This window comes from Haliaeetus albicilla, unplaced genomic scaffold (genome assembly GCF_947461875.1).
Source record: "Haliaeetus albicilla unplaced genomic scaffold, bHalAlb1.1 scaffold_125, whole genome shotgun sequence".
In the NCBI taxonomy this organism is placed as follows: Eukaryota; Metazoa; Chordata; class Aves; order Accipitriformes; family Accipitridae; genus Haliaeetus; species Haliaeetus albicilla.
Genome location: NW_027212464.1, coordinates 1 through 18,970, shown reverse-complemented (window position 1 = coordinate 18,970; position 18,970 = coordinate 1). Strand labels below are relative to the sequence as shown.

Sequence of the window (18,970 nt, the reverse complement as noted above, 5' to 3'; positions counted from 1 at the left end):
CGCGAGGTGGCAGCGGCGAGCGCTTGGCACAAGGCGCCGGCGCGCATGGGCGGCAGCCCAGCTGCAGTACCGAAGTCTGTTCAATAGGTGGCGGAAGAGAGCGCTGGCGAAACGCGCCGCCACCGCGCATGCGCGGCTCCGAGCCGCTGTCCCGCGTTTTGGCTGCTAGGCAACAGCAGGAGGGCGGCAAAAGGCGCCACCGCGCATGCGCGGCTCCCGACCGCCAGGGCCGCGTTTTGGTTGCCAGGCGACAGCAGGCGCGCCGTAAACCGCGCCGCGGCGCATGCGCGGTTGCCGAGGCGCCGTGTCGCGCTTTGGTTGCCAGGCAACAGTGGCCAGTGTCGTAAACGCGCCAGCGCACATGCGCCGTTGCCGAGCAGCCGTAACGCGTTTTGGTTGCTAGGCAACAGCGGGAGCGCCGTAAACCGGGCCGCCGCGCATGCGCCCTTGCCGAGGCGTCGTGTCGCGCTTCGGTTGCCAGGCAACAGCGGCCAGCGCCGTAAAAGTCGAACCACGCGTGCGCAGTTGCCCAGCTGCCGTAACGAGTTTTGGCTGCTAGGCAACAGGAGGAGCGCCGTACACCGCGCCGCCGCCCACGCGCCCTTGCCGAGGCGCCGTGTCGCAACTCGGTTGCCAGGCAACAGCGGCGACCGCCGTAAAAGGCGCAGCGCGCATGCGCCCTTGCCGAGATGCCGTTACGCCTCCCGGCTGCCCGGCAACAGCTGGAGCCCGCCGCGCATGCGCCCCTCCCCAACGCCAGTTCCCACCTTCGGTCACCGGGCAGCAGCATCCGCATCCCCGTAACGATCCTCTTCTGAGCAGCAGCTGGATGAGGGATGACTGACAGCTCAGCCCAGTAGAGACCAGCCACAGGCGGCAACTACTTACTGGGGGCACAGGGCTTACGTTGCCCTGCCCTTTCCCCACTCGCAGCCCGGGCAGTCACCTCCATCGCCCCCGTTCCAAAAAGCACCCGACTGGCTGGAGCGTTTACAGCAGTCAAGTGCAAAGAACAGACAACTCGGGTGGTCGCTTCTGTCCCTGCCCCCCCACCCCATCATCTAGAGAGGAGAAGCAGCACAGGGACCTGCAAACGGCGGGGGGGGGGGGGGTGGTCCCCTGGAGCAAGCCCCAGGGACTGCTGTATCCCTCTGCATGTGGCATCAGGGTTGCGGGAGTGAAAGCAGCCAGTCAACAGCTGCTGGCGAGAGATTTAAAAAAAAAAAAAAAAAAAACCATAACGCCTGGTTCAGGTGACAGCCTGGAGGCAGGCCACAAGAGACCCAAAGCTGCTCTGTGCCAGAGGGGCAGCTCTGTCCAGCAGGAAACGCCGCGTCCCAGCGCACCAGATGCGAGCGGCCCACCTGCAAGCGAGCGATACCCTGGTGACCCTGGGGCTCGGTTGGGGTGGGCGCACCTTTCCTCACCTCCGTGCTATCGGAACTCTGCTCTCCTAATCCTGCACGCACGCAAGGCTTCTTGTGCGGGGCTTGTCTCGGATCGAAGACACGCTGCACGGTGTTACTTACCGCCCCGCCCTCCGGCGCGCAAAGTAATGCGACGTGAAGCAGGGAAAGCAAAGAGGCGTGTCGGGATATTAGTAGACCTCAGCAGACAACCGTAGAGCCCTCGAGGTTCCATCTTTGCTCCCTACAGGAGCGTGGCTCCGCACTCCTTGCCGCTCCCGCCAGCGAGCGTCACAATTGCCCTTTGCTGCCTGCAACACGCAGTACCTGCGCGGCCCCAGTACTACTGCCTACTACTATAGCGAGAGGCGCTCGCTATAAAGCGGCAATGAAGAACAAGGACGGCCCGTCAAGATAGCAGGAGGAACATAGAGAGCCTCCAGCATTAGCCAGGCAGGGCTTGCAACTCACCTCGTGTCGTGGTTTAACGCCAGCCAGCAACAAAGCCCCACGCGACCGCTCACTCGCTCCCCCGCCCCCAGTGGGACGGGGAGACAATCGGAAGGGCAAAAGCGAGAAAACTCGTGGCTTGAAACGAAAACAGTTTAATCATTTAAAAGAAACAACAACAACTTGTAAAGAAAAGAAGAAAAAAAAAATGACAGAGAATGGGGTGCAGGCAGCATGCCAGGGGTCTGGAGCCTGACGGATGATGGGGGGGTGTGGAATATGGAGGAGGGAAAGGAATCTGGGGGAGGGGACAGGAGATAGAAGAGCAGGGCATGCGGGGGGAAACGGGACAGGAGATAGAAGAGCAGGGGATGCGGGGGGAAACAACTCGCGTGGGTTAAAAACTCGAATGGGTGAAGGGGGCGGGCTGGAGCAGCGGGGGGCATATATGGGGGAGAAACACACGCCGGGGAGAGGGTAGGTGAGGGTACAGAGGTGCATGGGGGGACATGGGTGGGGATGACCTACCCCAGGGAGTCCACCCAGGATGATCCACAGCAGGTAACTCACCTGGGATAACCCGCAACAGAGCATCCACACCAGATCATCCACGCTGGGAGGACCCCCAGCAACGCCCCTCAAACTGCCTCTGCTTCACCCCCAATCTTCCCCAAACTGGGGAGTTTCTTGCTTTTTCAAAATACTCAGTTTGGGGTGTGTTTCAGTGCTTTTCCACAACGTAAAAAGGGGTGATCTTTTGGTTGTGGGTTTGTGCATGAAAATGGGGTGGGTTTTTTGCTTTCCAGCTGCACAAATCCAGGCGGATTTGGCTTTCCCAGGAGTCCCAAAGTCGTTTGGTTTTTTCCGTTGCAGTCCCAGAATCAGAGGGTTTGGGGTTGTCCTGGTTTCGGCTGGAATAAAGTTCATTTTCTTCTGAGTAGCTGGTACAGGGCCATTTTGGAGTTAGGATGAGAATAATGTTGACAACACACCGATGCTGTAGTTGTTGCTAAGCAGTGTTTATACTAAGTCAAGGACCTTCCAGCTTCTCATACCCGCCCTGCCAGCAGAGGCTGGGGGTGCACAAGAAGAGTCGCTGAGCTAAAGCAGGATTCCAGGCAAACAGGTCAGCTCGAAATACACCACCTCCTTTAAAAGTTAAGAGCGATTTGAACGCTTAAAATCAGCATTTACGCTAATCGATACCATTCTGAACACCTTCTTAGCATACAAGTAAACACTCTTGCCGGTGCTGGAAAACGTCTCCTCCCTTCCTTACAGCACTGCTGCAGGCAGATAACCCTGGGAGGCTGCGGGACGAGGTCGTACGCAATCAGAATCTACGCTTGCGGATCCACCGCAACAGCTACAGCCCTTGCGCTGCTGCTGCTGCTTTGCATCTTGCTTGTTTGGTGAATAAAGCTGAAAGTGAAGTGGAAAACTCCAAACAGCAAAATGAAAAATAAAGAATAAATCTCAATAATTCACTTTACACTAAAAAGGTGTGCCCATGTTTATATACATCCAATAAAAATACTTGTACTGTAAAAGTATTTGATTTTCCTTTTCCATTACCTTAACTTGCACAGCTCTGAATTCATACCATTAAATCATCTCTCCCCAAAGTACACAGTTATAACGTGACTAGGGGTTTTTGTGCGTGTTACAGAACGCGGAGGGACACCTGGCCAGCTGAGCTGCCCAAGAGAGGTGCTACTGAACCGCCAGGGAAACGCACCATTGAAAGCCAGACAGAAAGAAAGTACTTCAGAGCACTCCGTCAAAACATCAGGAAAAAAAACCCATAACATTCAGTTGCCTCTCTTTTTAAACATTTAGAAAAATACCTAAACTGCTTACATACACCTAACAAATCACATACTACAGCTATTTGGCAGTCGCAGTTTAAACAATGCAAGTCAATTTGTAAAATCCCCAGTGCTGCAATACCTCAGACTACCAAAAAGGACTGGCGGATTCCCTAATGCTTTTGGCAGTACCGAAGCATGCAGAGCAACACGTTTTCGTGTTATCTCGACTGTTACAACTGAGAAACCAAAGACCAGTGATGCCATCAACTTTAGGAAGATGGGCTGCGCTTGGGTCTTTGGAAGGAAATTGACCTTTTTTTTTTTTTCTTTTTTTTTTTAAAGAGAGTGAAAAGTCTCATTACTGATGACTTCTACTGTCAAGTCGATCACCTCTGAAGATCCACTCTGATGGGAAGTTCATAAAACAAAATTTCTTTGAGAGAGAAAGACTTCCATTTTGGAAAATCTCTTTCCAACTGAAGTCAAAATTACACACTGTAGGTTAAAGGAAAAAACACATTACTGAAGCAGTAACTCATCAAAAACACCTCAGGACTCACTGTCACTAGTTACAAGGCTGCTAATGCTTCCCGGGAAAGCCTGGAAAACACACAGATGCGACGCCCGTTTGTCCTGTTTTGTCCACGTCTCTTCTTTGACCTTGATTGCTTTTAGTACAGATGCTAATTATCTCCGTAACGTTTTTGAGTACTACTATAAGATATTTAAAAAAAAAAATCATTGACTGTAAAAGCATAAAGCTTTTATCATGAAAACAAAGTCTGTTTCTTCTGAACAGCTGAACTCTTACGAACAGTTTCTTCCCTCTTTTAGTACAAAATTATTTTCACAGTATCGTTTACTAGCAAGCACACAGCAACAGAAGATTATGCTTTCAGGAAGAGAAAATAAACTGAGGGAAGTAAACTTTGTATAGGTGTAACATGCTCCGGAACAGAACTTATTTTTAGCATTTGTGTTAAAATATTTCACGTAAAAAAAAGTAGAAGGAGAGTTGGCACACTCTCAACGTTAAAGCCCATACCGCAAGTACCTTTGGAAAAATGCAGACACACGTCGTAGGCGTACCTTGTACTTGCAGGCCGCTACGGAATCTTTCCATCTGTCTCGTACCGTCACGGCAGAAGAAAGGGCAACCACGGCGAAACGGTGCCCGCTGACAGCCAGCTGAGAGAAGAAAAAAAAAAAACATTAGCACAAAGCTGGGTAGGAATCCAAAGCTGCTGTCAGGCAGCACAAGAGCTCTGCAGGCTGGCACCAGTCAATATTGCACTCTCTAAAATCAAACAACAACAAAACAAAACCGTGACCCTGTAGCCTTCTTTTTTTTTTTTCTTCTTCTTCTTTCAGAGCTCATCCCTGCCTCAGCATTTTGTCTTGTCAGAGCATGAAGCGCAGGTGATCCGTACCCTGACGACTTCCGTGTGCGCTGAATGCCTGTTCAGAAATAGTCCAGATCTGCAAGACTGGTGTCATTTATATGGTTTTAATCATCATAACTCAAATTTTATTTACTCATGCATTTGTGAGGAAACTAATTAACTTTTAGACACTGCCTCTCCTTTTTTTGGGGGGTGGGGGTGGAAATGCGTTAGAGACCGAAAAACATTACGATTCAGAGCTCCCAACCACGAGGGAGTGGTGGAGAAGTCAATGAAAGCAAAGACCAACAGCAGCAACATCAACTGAAAGTTGGCTTTAATTCCGATCACGTACTTAAGCGACTCTCCAACTCTATGCCTCGGTCCTAGGAATGACTAGGCCCTTTTTGGAAGGACAAACTTGTTTACTTAAAAGTCCTAGACTGAAGACTCCGCTGAACGGAATGGGGATGATTGTCCCACGGGACAACATGCCATCAACACTCTTAATGGGGAAGGAAAAAAAAAAACCCCAAATAAAAATCAAGTTTAAGTACCAGTTCCCCTCATGTTTCGCTCATTACATTTCTACTGGCATCTAGGTGCTCAAAATTGAACTACAGGGACACCACATATTCCTAAAAATTCACTTATACATAAAAAAGTAAAAGGCTATTTCCAACTTGCCCATCAAATCAGTATGAACAGAGAGAAGAGAAACACGCGACCTTGAAGGAGCTAACAGGCAGCTCTGAATTTACCAGACAGGAAATTTCATTCTTTCCCCTGAAACAAAAACACATCAAGGGACCAGTTCAGGAACAGGGCACGATCTGTTAACAGCAATTTTTCCATCACCTTTTCTGCACTAGCAGCAAATTTGCCTTCTCTGTGGGTTTAACGTGGAGCATCTGTAGCGCCCTCAAACTCGCAAGTGTTTCTCTCCGCTCCCCCAGCCCGATACGTGCGATTACCTGAGCAGCAAGCGGAATTGACCACGCAGGATTTTCTTCGTGTGATGCGGAAGGTGACGCTGGCAGAAGAGGAGACAAAGAAATGAACCTGCTTGTCACACCCAGCCAACGGTAAAAAGACAGGGGAGGATTCTGCCGGAAGGGCTCTGCACCCCAGGAGCTCCCGCCGGCCGGTTTCTCTCCCCTTTGCCCGGTACCGAGGGGACGACGACACCTCGCCCGCGCCCCCTCGCGGGGGGGGCTGCCCCAGGAGAGACGGGGGACCCCCACCTCGCTTCTGCCCGCGGGAACGGACCGGGAGAGACCCTCCACGCAGAGAGAGGAGCGCGGCGTGGATTGCATGCCCGAGGGAAGAGGCCGGGCTCCCCGCTGGCAGAAGGACAACTCACCTCCCTGCTGCTCGGAGCTGCTTGCTGCGGACAGCCCTGCCCGCGCCCGGCCGCTCTCCCGCCGTGCTGGGAGCGCAGTCCGGCCGACGGACGCTCCAGCGAAAAGACGCTCCAGCTAATCGCGCCTCCTGCTCCTTACAGCCGCAGGTACTTTTGCCTCTGGCTAATGCACGCTCCAGACAGCGGACACCCCGCCTCGTTCCAGCTCCCGCTTGCTACAGTTCTGGCTCGTTGAAGCCCCAGCTCCGCACTGAAGCTCCGGCCGATTTCAGCTGCTTCTCCTTACAAGCTCCAGCTACGTGCAACGGTCTGGGCTTTCCATAAGGTTGTGTATCAACTGCTGTCAAAACTGGAGCATTAGGATTAAACATCAGAGTTACACGCCAAATAAATATTCGTTAGTTTGCACGATTAATTACCTAACAACTATTCTGAGCAGCGCAGAAAGAAGAGCTGGACTCAAAGAGGGCACGGGGGGTCTGAAAAGCACCTTTCCCCCCCACAGACCATCACAGATGTTGAGTTCGGCCTGCTGCGTGCCGGACTCCCAAACTTCGGCGTCCGACACAACCAGACCCCCATCTCCGGGGAGGGTCCACGCACCCTGCCCGCCCCCCGCTTCCCCCCGCAGCCCCCAACACCCTCCCACCCGCCTGCAAAACCAGCCAAGCCGGCTCCCGCTTTTGGCCCCCACACCAGCTGACTCGGGGCCCATTTGGGAGCCAAAAAACCCGGCTGCTGAACCTGTTCTCAAGGCCCAAACACGCAGGGCCGGACCTCTGTTTCTGGGCCCAAAGCCACGCAGCTCGGTCTGTTTCCGAGCCCCCACATCAGCCACGCGAGCCTCTTGTCAAGACCCAGGAACAGAAAACTTGTTCTCCGTTTCTGACCCTGCAGTGCCCACGGACGACGCTGAGCGTAGCCACCCCACAGCCCTGCACCCCCGGGGCCCCACACGTAGTTTCGGGGAGTGCTCGGGACCTGCGGAGGGCCCGGCCCCACGCCTCTGCGGGGCAGCCCCAGCACAGGCAGGGCGTCGCTTCACGATTGCCGTTTCAGGCTTTATTTCCCCGCCACCACCGGCACGGCCAGGCCCCCACCCCAAACCCCCAGCCGAAGCACCCCCGCGGGCAGCCGGGCCCAGCCACCCAGAAAACAAGAAAACCAAAGAGGGTACAAGACAGAGACCGTGGGGAAAGGCAAGGAGAAGGACACAGAAACAGAGAGAGCGCGGGAGGGATAGGGAGCAGGACAGAGAGATGGAGCAAGAAAGGAAAAAAGGACGGGAGGCAGAACCAAGGGAAAGAGAGACAAGGACGGGGAGCAGGACAAAGGGACGGAAGAGGGAAAAAAAAAATAGCGACGGGCTGCAGGACAGAGATGAAGGGATTAAATAGACACAGGGAGCATGACAGAAGGACACAGAGAGACAAAAGGGACAAAGAGCAGGCCAGCATCGGAGGGGAAAAAACCAACTGCGATGGGCAGTGGGAGAGAGAGACGGAAAAAGGAAAAAGTACTGAGGAACAGAAAAAAGAAAGAAGCGACAGCTAGGCTAGCTGGACAGGCGGACACACTTAGAAAGGGCGGGAGAGGGAATGGGGCAGAGAAAGACAGACAGAAAAGGTAGCGAAAGAACGCAAGGCAGAGGAACAGCAAGGCGGGGCGGGGGGGAAGGGACAGGGGTCTGGGCAGAGATGGAGAAATAAGCAGCAGGGACAGAGGAGACAGAAAGAGGGACAGGGAACACGGCAGAGAAGGAAAAATCAGGACAGCGGCAGGACGGAGATAAAAAACTGGGACGGTCCTCAGGACAGAGAGGAATACGAATACGAGCAGGGAGCGGGACAAAGGGATACAGCGAGAAACGACGGGACAGGAAGCAAGACAGCGCGACAGACAAGAACAATGAGAAGGAGAGAGAGAGACACTGACAGAGACAGAGACCGTGAGAAGCACAGGGGGTTGGGAAACTTAGAAAGAGAGGTATCAGGAGCCCTGCAGACAGAGGGAGGGTGACTAAAAAAGGGGCAGGAAGCAGCACAAAGGGTCACAGAGAGTAAGAGACGAACAGGAAGGAGGACGGGGACAGCGAGATCCAGAATGACAAAAATAAACAGCAACAGCGAGCAAGACAAAGGGACAGACAGAGAAACAGAAAGTAGGAAGAAGAGAGATAGGAAGGCAGGGACACAGCGCGGCACGTACAGGCGCAGAGACGAAAAGAACGCCAGGGGAACAGGCCAGAGAAATTGGGAGGCAGGGAAAGAGGCGGATGCAGATCAGGACAAGGAGATGGAAAAGGAAAAAACAGCGACTGGCTGCAGGACAAAGACGGGGATGGGGGCGGGGGGGGAGAGGGAGAGGGAGCAGGACAAGAACGCAAAGAGAAAAAGAAAGGGGGGCAGTCGAATGAGAGAGAGAGAGAGGAAGGGGGGGAGGAAGAGGGAGCAGGACAAGAGAAGAGACAGAAGAGAGGAGGCACAGGGAAGCAAAATAAAAAAAAAAAAAAAAGAGAAACCAAACGTCACAGCAGCATGAGAAAGCGAGGGGGTCAGGAGAGGGGGAGGGAGGGACCGGGAGGCACAAGAGGAGCGACAGGGCCCCGAGGGCCCAGGACTCACCACAGCTCTCGCTCTTGGAGCTGCCAGGAGACCTTGCCAGTTCAGACGCTTCTTTCTCCTTCTCTCCTCCCTTCCTCTTCTGTAACTCCAGTCGCTTGGCTGTCCTCCACATAACGGAACACGCGAGCGCCTCACAGCTCTTACGAGATGAGGCCTCCTAGACACGTAGCCTCGCTCGCTCGCTCACTATGTGGCCGTACCGCGCTGCTGGTCATGCATACAGACCCTGGCGGTCTAACCTGCTGTGGACTACGAGGCGGGATCCTCCCACACCCAGAGAGGCAGGTTCTCTCTTGCCTGCAGCGGGAGGCAGCTGCCAGCCAGATGGCCTGCCGTTTCTTCTTCTTTACCTTTCTGTGGCCTCTCCAGCTTCAGCAGCTCCCGTCCACAGCCAGTAAGCGCTCCGCCTGTCCCTCTGTGCTCCCGTGCCGCGAGGAGAGGGAGGCCAGGCAGAGACAGCCCACGCAAGCCTGAGGCTGCTGCAGTCAACGGCATCCCCGGGGACGAACGGACAACCGCACTCACAGCGTGACCTCTGGGAGAGGGAAAGAGGCAGCAGCCACCCTTATTACCGTAGCTCGACCCTGGCCGGAGCCCCTCCTTCCGCAGGGGCTTCCGCAGACGCCGCTCGTTCCCCGCGCCGCTGCTAACGGCGCCCACGTTCAGGGAGACTCGAGAACATCGCAGGGCCAGCTTGCTGCCCTCACGACAGGGCTCGGGGGCTGCCTGCGGCTACAGCACAGGCAGGCTTCAGGGGAGGGGCTGGAGCTGGGGGCAGCCGCACGGGCCGAGCGAAGGCGCCGGGGGAGCTCCGGCGACTCGGGGAGGCGCCCGCTGGCCGCGCCTGGGGGGTGCCCGCCTCCGTCCCCTCTTCCCTTCTATCGGCTCTCGGGGAACTGCCGGGCGCTGCCCTGGCCCGGCTCGCCTCCGGCGGACCGGGAGCCTGCCGCGGCGGCCGCTTCGCAGCTTCCCGTCCCGCCAGCCCCGCGCGGCCAGCGGGCAGGAGGCACCCCCCGCCCCCGCCGGAGGGGATCGCTCGCCTCACCCGCGGTCCCGGCGCTCACGCGCTGCCGCCGAGACCCGCGCCCTGCGCGCCACCACGCTGCTCCCAGGGACCGCGCGTGCGCCGGAGGGGTCAGAGCCGGCGAAGGAACGCCGGGCTGCCCCACGCGCAGGACGGCGCGTGCGCCCGGGAGGCGCGGCCGCACGGCTGGTCGGGGAGCGGGCGCAGCGGGAAGCCCGCGGAAAACCACACGAAACCGGTAACGCTCCTGCGTCTGACCTTGTCGGACTCCGGGGGCCGCGGCGGCAGCGAGGACTACGCCGCGCCCGAGAGCCACGCTGCCGCCCGGCCGCCGAGTCCGCGAAAACTACAGCTCCCGGCATGCCCCGGGAGGCAGCCTGCCCTGCTGCCGGACCCCGAGGGGACGCCGCTTCCGTTTCCGCCCACCCCCACGCCGGCGCAGCCGCAGTTCCCGCCGAGCCCCCAGCGCCGCTCCGGGCAGCTCCGGCGCGCTTTCGCCGCCCGGCTCCGGCACGGCGCGGCACCCCCCGCCGCCGCTTCGGCACGGCGCGGCCCCGATGCCGCTCCGTGCGTCCCACACGGACCCCGCCGTCCTCCTCGGGGCTTTCCCCGGAACCCGCCGGCCGACTGCGCAGCCCCGCCACGGGGCCCGGTGAGCACCCCCCCGCGCGCACGTGCTCCCAGCCGCCCTGTGAGCCCCCCCCCCCCTCGCGCGCGCTCCCAGCCACCCTGTGAGCCCCCCCCCCCCGCGCACGTGCTCCCAGCCCCCCTGTGAGCCCCCAGGGCTCGGCCTCGGCACCGGCGGCCCCCACCCCCCCCGGGCCACCCCCGCCTCCGACGTTCGCGGTCCGAGGGGCGCCCGGCCCCGCTCACCTTCTCCCGAGGGGCAGCCGCACCCCGGCCGCCGCTCCGCTCCTGCCTGGGCTCCCACCGGCCCCGCCCCGGCCCCTCCCCCGGCAGCCCCCCCTGGCCAGGGAGGGGCCGTCCCCATCAGCCTCACTGCCCGCACCTGCGGCTCCTCCAGCCCCGGCCCGCAGCTGTGGTACCCAAATCCGGAACAAAACTCCTCGACACCAATGTGAACTTAAGCAGCAGGCACTTCCTTGATTGAATGAAAGATGTCAAGAGTCAGCTGATTGGGAAGAGCTGTTAACTGGGGTCAAAATACAGATTTTAATACCCCTCTTATTTTAGTTCTAAGACTTGGCCATTGCCAGGTATCATCTTTTCCATTTACCCAGGTCCACCAGCGAGGCCACAAGGGAGATTTCTTCCAGAGAGAGGATAGAGTTATTAAGTCTAAAAGTCCACGATTTGCCTTTCTCCTTCATGAAAAGGTGAGTGGATCATATATCGTCACTAGTCACCCAAACAGTTAAGCCTGAACTTTTCACCTGTCCTTTAATACAGTCAACTCCAAGCTAAATTTTTTCCGTTTGGTCCCGAAGAGCGGACCAAAGATCATGTCAAATATTATTATACTTTCTACAAATACATCCCCATCTTAGAGCTTTAGCTACTAGAGAAAGTCTTTGGAGTTTGGGGTCAGAAGAGCTGCAAGTATAAACCTTCATTCAGCTCTGTTTAGGATGTGTGATTTTTCTCTGGTTGTCTAAACCAGTCTAAATTTCCATAGATGGTCCCGACTCTGGGTGGCTCGAACAAGGATCCTGGAACTCCAGTAAATTCTAGACATCGTTTTATATTTTAAATATGATCCAAAGTTCCTTTTTGCACTTGTCTCTACGGTTTTGGCAACTGACAGCCCCAAGGGCTGCTTGTACAAGTTTCTCCCGAAGGGCGATTAAATGAATTCTTTTGTCCATGAGGTGGATGGTTTGGTAATGTTATAATTCACAACGCTGTAATTCCTTCTTTCAAATTAAAAAAAAAAAAAATTGCCTTTTAAATCCATCCCATTTAATTTGCTAAAATGATTCTCATTGTTCTGCATCTTTTCTCAAGTTTTGGTTAAATTCAATGTCAGTATTCTCCACGGAACTAGATTTTCATCTGACTTTGGAATCGGAAGGCAGGCTGTTACTGAGGTTAAATTTTGTGTCTTTACAAAACTTTGAATCAGTTACAAAACTAGATTTTTTTTTTTTTTAATCCAAATTACAAAAACGGTTAATCTCAAGATTAATAGCTCAAACAATAATTGTTTCATTTTGTTTATCTCATGTTTAGAACCCCTCAAAAAAAATGCATACGCCCTCTAAACACACAAAAAGATTATTGCCCTCGACAATATTCCTAAGAGCAACCCCAATATTATCAACTTTACACAGCTGTTTTCCCAAACAGATAACGTGAAACTTACTTATAGATTTTCAGTTTTAAAGGGCCAGTTTCTTTAGACTTCCAGTTTCTTGTTGGTGCTTTCTTTATTCTTGAATAATGAAGCCAAGGTTCTTCTCCCAGACCTTTACTGCTATAAGGGTTGTTAAAATGACTCGAGACGGTCCTTTCCGCTTCTCAGTGATTTTATAGATATTCAATTCTCCTGGTCGGAAGGGATGCGCTGCTACGTCCAATTCTAAGGGTCCAGCTGTGGAGACATACTGACAAAGCTCTTGAAAAGAATTGCTTAAAGAAATCATAACACCTTTTAAAAACATATCTCCAAAGGCACTCAAGATACTCAGAACATAGGACTCTTGATATGGTCTTTCATACAACATTTCATAATGACTTAAATTTTCTTTCTCTCCTGGCTATACTCTGATTCTTAATAGAGCCATGGGTAATGCTTTAACCCATGTGAGGAGTGAGGTTTCCTGACAAATTTTACTCGACTGTTGCTTAAGGGTATAGTTCATTCTCAATCTCTCTCTCTCTCTCCGCCCCCCCTCTCTCTGCCCCCCCCCGGCCCCCCCACTTGCTTGTGGTCTATATGGGGTGTGATAGTCTCAATCTATAGATAATACTTTGCTCAACTTGTCTCACAATCTTTGCTATAAAATGAGGGCCATTGTCAGATGACATTCCTACAGGCACCCCATATTTGGTATTATCTCTTTGAGCAAGACTTTGAGTACTTCCCTTGCTTTGTTGGTGCGACAAGGGAAAGCCTCGGCCACCCAGTAAAGATAGCAACTAAAACTAGATAGATCCTTCTTTTCAAGGCAATTCTATAAAATCAATTTGCTAATATCTCCTAAAAATTTTCCTTATTTCATAATCCCAAAGATGATCTTAGTACTGATTCGGGGATATTTTTATATATAAATTTCACATCCGCTTCTAATTGTTTAAACAATCTTTGACATATTTCACTTTCTGTTCCCCAGTATACTTTGTGATGTTCAGCTCGGGCAATTTCTCTTATTATTGCGGGTGGGGACTATTATTTGACCTGTCGGTGTTACAGCCTATCCTGTTTCATTTTGTTAGCCTGCGATCTAATAATTAATTCTTCATCTTTTTCGTTATAATTTGGAGTTTCTTTAGGCAATTTTATACTTTTCTCTGGAACTAGTGCTAGGATGCCTTTTTCCGCAGCCTCTTTAGCAGCTTTATCAGCCAGTCGGTTACCTGCGTTCGGACCGGTCTTACCTAACTGATGTGCTTTACAGTGCATTATCGTGACTGCTGTTGGTTTTTGAATGGTTTCTAACAATTTCGGTGTTTGTTCTGCGTGCTGAATGGTGGTTCCTCGTGCAGATAACGGTCCTCTTTCTCTCCGTATCGCTCCGTGTGCACGTACTACGTCCAAAAGCGTTACTTTGAGTCTGTCCAAGTGTTGACTCGCTTTCCTTGACTTGGTTCCAGAGCTCGAAGAAGAGCTATCGATTCAGCCTTTTGGGCAGATATCGTCGAAGGGCAAAGGTTGGCAACGCAATTACCTCCTCGGTAGTTACTGTCTGTCTTGATAAACGTTTTCCTTCACAGACGGAACCGCTTCCGTCGGCATATAGTTCCCAATCTGTTTCTTCTAGCGGCACATCTCAGAGATCCAGTCAGCTGGAGTAAACTCTTTCGATTGTCTGCAAGCAGTCACGTTCCAGTTCTCCTTTAACTTGATCAGTTGTTGAAAACGCAACAGGGTTAACGGCGGTAGTAGTTTTTAGGTAAACATCATCTTGTTCCAGCAACGCCACTTGGTATTTCAGCATCCTGCTAGGGGATAACCAATGCCCCCCCCTTCTGTTTTAGCACAACAGTTATCGTATGGGAAACGTACAGTAATCCTTTGTCCTCTAATCCTTTGTCCTCAGGTGAACTTACGAGCTTCCTGGATCAGTAGCACAGTTGCAGCGACGGCTCTCGGACGACCAGAGCATCCCAGACTCACATTACCTAATCGCTTCGAGAAGTAGGCCACAGCTCGCCCACTTGGCCCTAAATATTGCGCCAGGATACCCAGAGCTATACCTCTTCTTTCACGAGCAAAAAGTTCAAGTGTCTTTGTGAGATCTGGCAGGCCTAGGGCTGGCACCCCGATTACAGCCTGTTTCCATTCTTGGAAAGTAGCTTTCTCGGCATCGGTACGATCCGTTGTTTGAGGTTTTGAGCTGCTCCTATAAAGGTCGGGCCAGCAAGCCACAATTTATAATCTACAGGTGACACCACTCAACCATTCCCGGAAATGCTCGTCATTCATTTTTTTAGTCTTAGGTTCGGGGAGACGACAAATTGCCTCTTTTCTCTCAGTTCCCAATTGTCTCTGTCCCTTTTAGGATTTTAAAAACTCATTTAAATAAGTTTCTTCTTTCTGGGTTATCTGGTTTTTTTTCTTTTGACACTCGATATCCACTGATTCCCCAAAAGTTCAAAAAGTTAATAGTTAACTTTGTGCATCGTTCTTCCGTCTCAGCTACACTTAACAGATCATCCATATATTTCAGCAAGATTTCTTGATTATTTTCTTTCTGCCAAATCCCTACTTCTCGTGCCAATTGACTTCCAAACACGGTAAGACTATTCTTAAAGCCTTGAGGCAAGACTGTCCACGTATATTGTGGTTTTTCTCCCAGTCTCAGGATTTTCCATTCCAAAGCAAAAACCTCTTGACTATCAGGATCCAAGGGAATACGGAAAAAAGGCATCTTTTCCCTCTAACACTGTGAACCCATTCTTGTTTCTCCGTTAGGGTTGTTAACAAAGCATAAGGATTTGCTACTACCGGATGAATATCTTGTACTATTTGATTTATTGCTCTGAGGAGGTCTTGAACTAATCTATCATCTTTTTCATTAGCCTTTTAACAGGCGAGATGGGGGTGTTATATCTGGATTCACATTCTATTAACAATTTGTATCTTAAAAATTTTTGTATTTACCATTACTAACCCTTTCCGACTTTCCGGTTTTAGGGGGTATCGTTTAATTCTTACCGGATTCGATCCTGGCTTTAAATCAACTCTCACAGGTTCTGCTTTTTGGATTTACCGGGAGCTTCCCAGTCCAGACGATTGGAATTACAGCATTATACTTTGACTGGTATAATCTTCCGCTGTCGGTAAGCGTCCTGTTAACAACAAAGCCACTGCTTCGATACGTTTAGTTTCTGGAATTAAAGTTTTAATCTCTCCATTTTTAAATTTAATTTCTGCCTCTAAGTTCTCAGATAGATCTCTCCTTAACAGGATTTTAGGAGAATTTGGCACATAACAAAAACTGCTGATGACCCGTTGCTTTCCTAATTTCATTGTTACAAGATTTAAAGAAGGGTCTAGTTTCTCGTTCACTTGTTGCACCGACACCACCAATTTCTTCAAAACTTAACTCTCCCTCTAAGGTATTTAAAACTGAAAAGGTGACCCGAGTGTCAATTCAAATTCAATTTTCTGTTCTCCCAGTTTAGCTGTAACCAGAGGTTCTGCTGGAGACTCCCCTCCGGTCCCCCGTCAGATACGTTCACTTAAAAAGAACAAATCTACATATGGCACTTTATTCCATTACTCTCTCTCCTACAAAACAACAGGAACTGCAATATAATATGGTAACTCCCAAGTTCTGTTTGTTTACCATTTCTCCTGCAATTCACCCCAACGTGCCAATAAACGTCCCAACGGTGATGTTTTTGGTAACTTTTCTTCAGCAGTTCTATTTCCTGCACTCTTATTCTTAAACAATTTTGCTAATGCCATTATACTTATATACATTCAAGTACCAAATACCAAACAAATGCAAATGACAATTGTCCCAAATAATACACAAAGTCCAACCCAGCAATAGCTTTCGCTTATGACTTACGGGCAGACGCCTAGGCTTCCGCTGCAGACGGGTACCCTCCAAGCCCCAACCCTGCGAAGCTTTCGCCGCGCCTCACGGGCAGGCTTTCCAAACCAATTCCAAAGAAGCAGCGCCTTACCTTTTTTCCAGGCAACGCTGCGAGGAGCTTTGCGAGTCGAGGGTGATGGTTCTCCCCGAGGAATACCTCGGTGCCGGCCGGAGTTCGATCGACGCTCGATCTCGTCCGGTCTCACTCGCAAGGTCCCATCTGGGTCGCCGAAACCGTTACCGAAATCCGGAATAAAACTCCTTAACACCACGTGAAGTTAAGAAGCGGGCACTTTGTTTATTGCGGCGCTGGGGACACGGGGGATCGCTCCTCCAAAGGCGTGTCCCGCTTAGTATCAAAATCCATCCGTTTTTTACAGGCTTTTCTTGTCAGGTCATTGTTACCTAAGCTCCTTCCGTAAAAATGCATACTCTGCTCGTTCTTAAATTTAACCTTTATAATGATCGGTCCTTTGATTATATAACCTTATCAATATTCTTATTTAAAAACAATCATTGGCCAGTTTACACTTAGCTCTGCTGACTGGAATCTTCGATACTCAAATCGAGATGGGAAAGGTAAGGGCGTGTCCACGACGGTTTCCTTAGTTTCCTGAAACAGAACGTAGAAAAACCAGTAACTTCCTGGTGAGGTTTCTAGGGTTAGCTATTTCAAACTTTAACAATATTAAGGTTCCTAGAGTCCACCCAGTTCCTAAAGTTTCTATGGCTACGTTTCAAACTTAACGATCCTATACGTTATGCTTCACAATTTTACTTCTTAATCAAACCTAACTCTTCTGTGGGATTAAATTTTGATTTCTTTACCAGAATATTTGCAACAGCTGGAGCCCAGCAGGAACGGGGGGAGGGGGGGGGGGGGTGCACGGCCCGACCCCCCCCCAGCGCCTCACCTCCTCCTCCCCTGGGCTCCCTCACGGCCCCTCGCCTCGTGCAAAGGGAGCGCAAACGCAGCCCGGAGGGCAAAGGGGACGGGCGGCCAGCGTTTATTCAGTCAGTCGCGTGCCTATCGAGTCCTGCCAGCGAGTCTGCTCCGGGTCTCGGGGCGCCCCCCGGCGCCCCCCCTGCCCCTCGGACACCTCTGATAGCCTATTTCCATACATTCTGTGTGGCACGTCTAAATATTGGGATGGTTTTAATATTTTGTACCAGCTGTGGAAACTGGTTTGCTGCTAGGTGACTGCAAAAGTGAGATTTGGTAAATAATTATTAGAAATCTTATACTAACACTACGACTGAAACAATAGACAAAAGTATAGCCAAGCAATTAACTAGCAGAGGTAGGTACTCCTAAGTTTTGCAGTTCTTTGCTCTTATGACTAGATGTTCCTGTACGCTAGATGAGAACAATGCTGAAACTGACCACAGGTGATTGAAACTGCGTTAAGCTTCAAGATCAAAGAACAAGGACAAGAATAAAGACTTCGGGGACAGCCAGCAAGAACTTCCAATGGGTCGGTGGTTGCAAAAGCAGCCCTTCGTCTCAAATGGATCCTTCACGGCGCGCGATCGGATGTAGGCAGTACTACGATAATCGGTTGCCATCGTTTTTACGTATATGTATACTAATCTGATTAACATGCAATTAGTTATTCTGTATAACCTGTTTGTGCTAAAGCTGTGGCATGCACGCTAGGTGCAACTATCCCCCGTGCATCCAGCGCTGCAATGAAGAACGCCTGCTTTCTAAAACTCCAAAACGAGTCTTAGGGAGTTTCTTCGACCGGCTTTTCCGTATCAGGGGTACAAGGGAGGAAAGGAAAAAGAAAAAAAAAAAAAGGCAGCGGTGTGGGAAAGAGAGGGGCCCAGGGGAGGGGCAGGGAGGGACCAGAACGCGGAAGAGGGGAGGCAGGGCCCCGAGGGCCCGGGGCTCGCCACAGCTCTTGTTCTTGGCACTGCCAGGAGAATTTGCCAGTTCAGACGCTCCTTTCTGCTCCTCTCCCGCTCCCCTCCTCTTCTGTAACTCCGGCAGCGCGGCCGTCCTCCCCCTAGGAGAACACGCGTCTCATAGGTCTTGCAGGACGAGGCCTCCTAGGCACGGAGCCTCGCTCGCTCGCTCGCACGCTACGTGGCCGTACGGCACCGTCGGTGCTGCGTACGGACCCTGCGGTGCACCTGGGCGGTCTGGCCTGCTGCGGACTACGAAGAGGGATCCTTCCACACGCGGAGAGGCAGGCTCTCTCTTGCCTGCAGCGGGGGGCAGCTGCTGGCCGGCCAGCCTTCCATTTCTTCTTCTCTACCTTTCTGTGGCCTCTCCAGCTTCAGCCGCAGCAGCTCCTGCCCGCAGCCGGTAAGCGCCCCGCCTGTCCCTTCGTGCTCCCGTGCCGCGGGGAGAGGGAGGCCAGGCAGAGACAGCCCGTGCAAGCTTTCCTCGCCGGCGGCGTTTCCTCACCGGGAGGAAGCAACGAGCGCGGCGGCACCTGCCGCCGGTGCCGCACTGCCGTTACCGTCGGACGGCAGGTGCAGGACAGCGGCAGCCCCGCGCCCTCGCAGCCTCCGAGCTGCAGTACCGAACATTGGCCGCGAGGTGGCAGCGGCGAGCGCTTGGCACAAGGCGGCAGCGCGCACGGGCGGCACCGCAGCTGCAGTACCGAAGTCTGTTCAATAGGTGGCGGAAGAGAGCGCTGGCGAAACGCGCCGCCACCGCGCATGCGCGGCTCCG

General features: G+C 52.3%; 2 long non-coding RNA genes across 2 annotated transcripts; one reads left to right on the top strand and one right to left on the bottom strand.

The window, feature by feature from the left end:
• Positions 1–3,110: 3,110 nt before the first annotated feature.
• Positions 3,111–10,146, bottom strand: LOC138684144 (uncharacterized). The gene is made up of 3 exons (XR_011323550.1): positions 10,101–10,146; positions 4,757–4,855; positions 3,111–4,162 (listed from the first exon to the last, which is right to left on the bottom strand). It is a non-coding gene; the product is annotated as an uncharacterized lncRNA (long non-coding RNA).
• A 455-nt stretch (positions 10,147–10,601) lies between these two features.
• LOC138684145 (uncharacterized) lies at positions 10,602–17,878 on the top strand. The gene is made up of 3 exons (XR_011323551.1): positions 10,602–10,712; positions 11,255–11,397; positions 17,632–17,878. It is a non-coding gene; the product is annotated as an uncharacterized lncRNA (long non-coding RNA).
• The last annotated feature ends 1,092 nt before the right edge of the window (positions 17,879–18,970 follow it).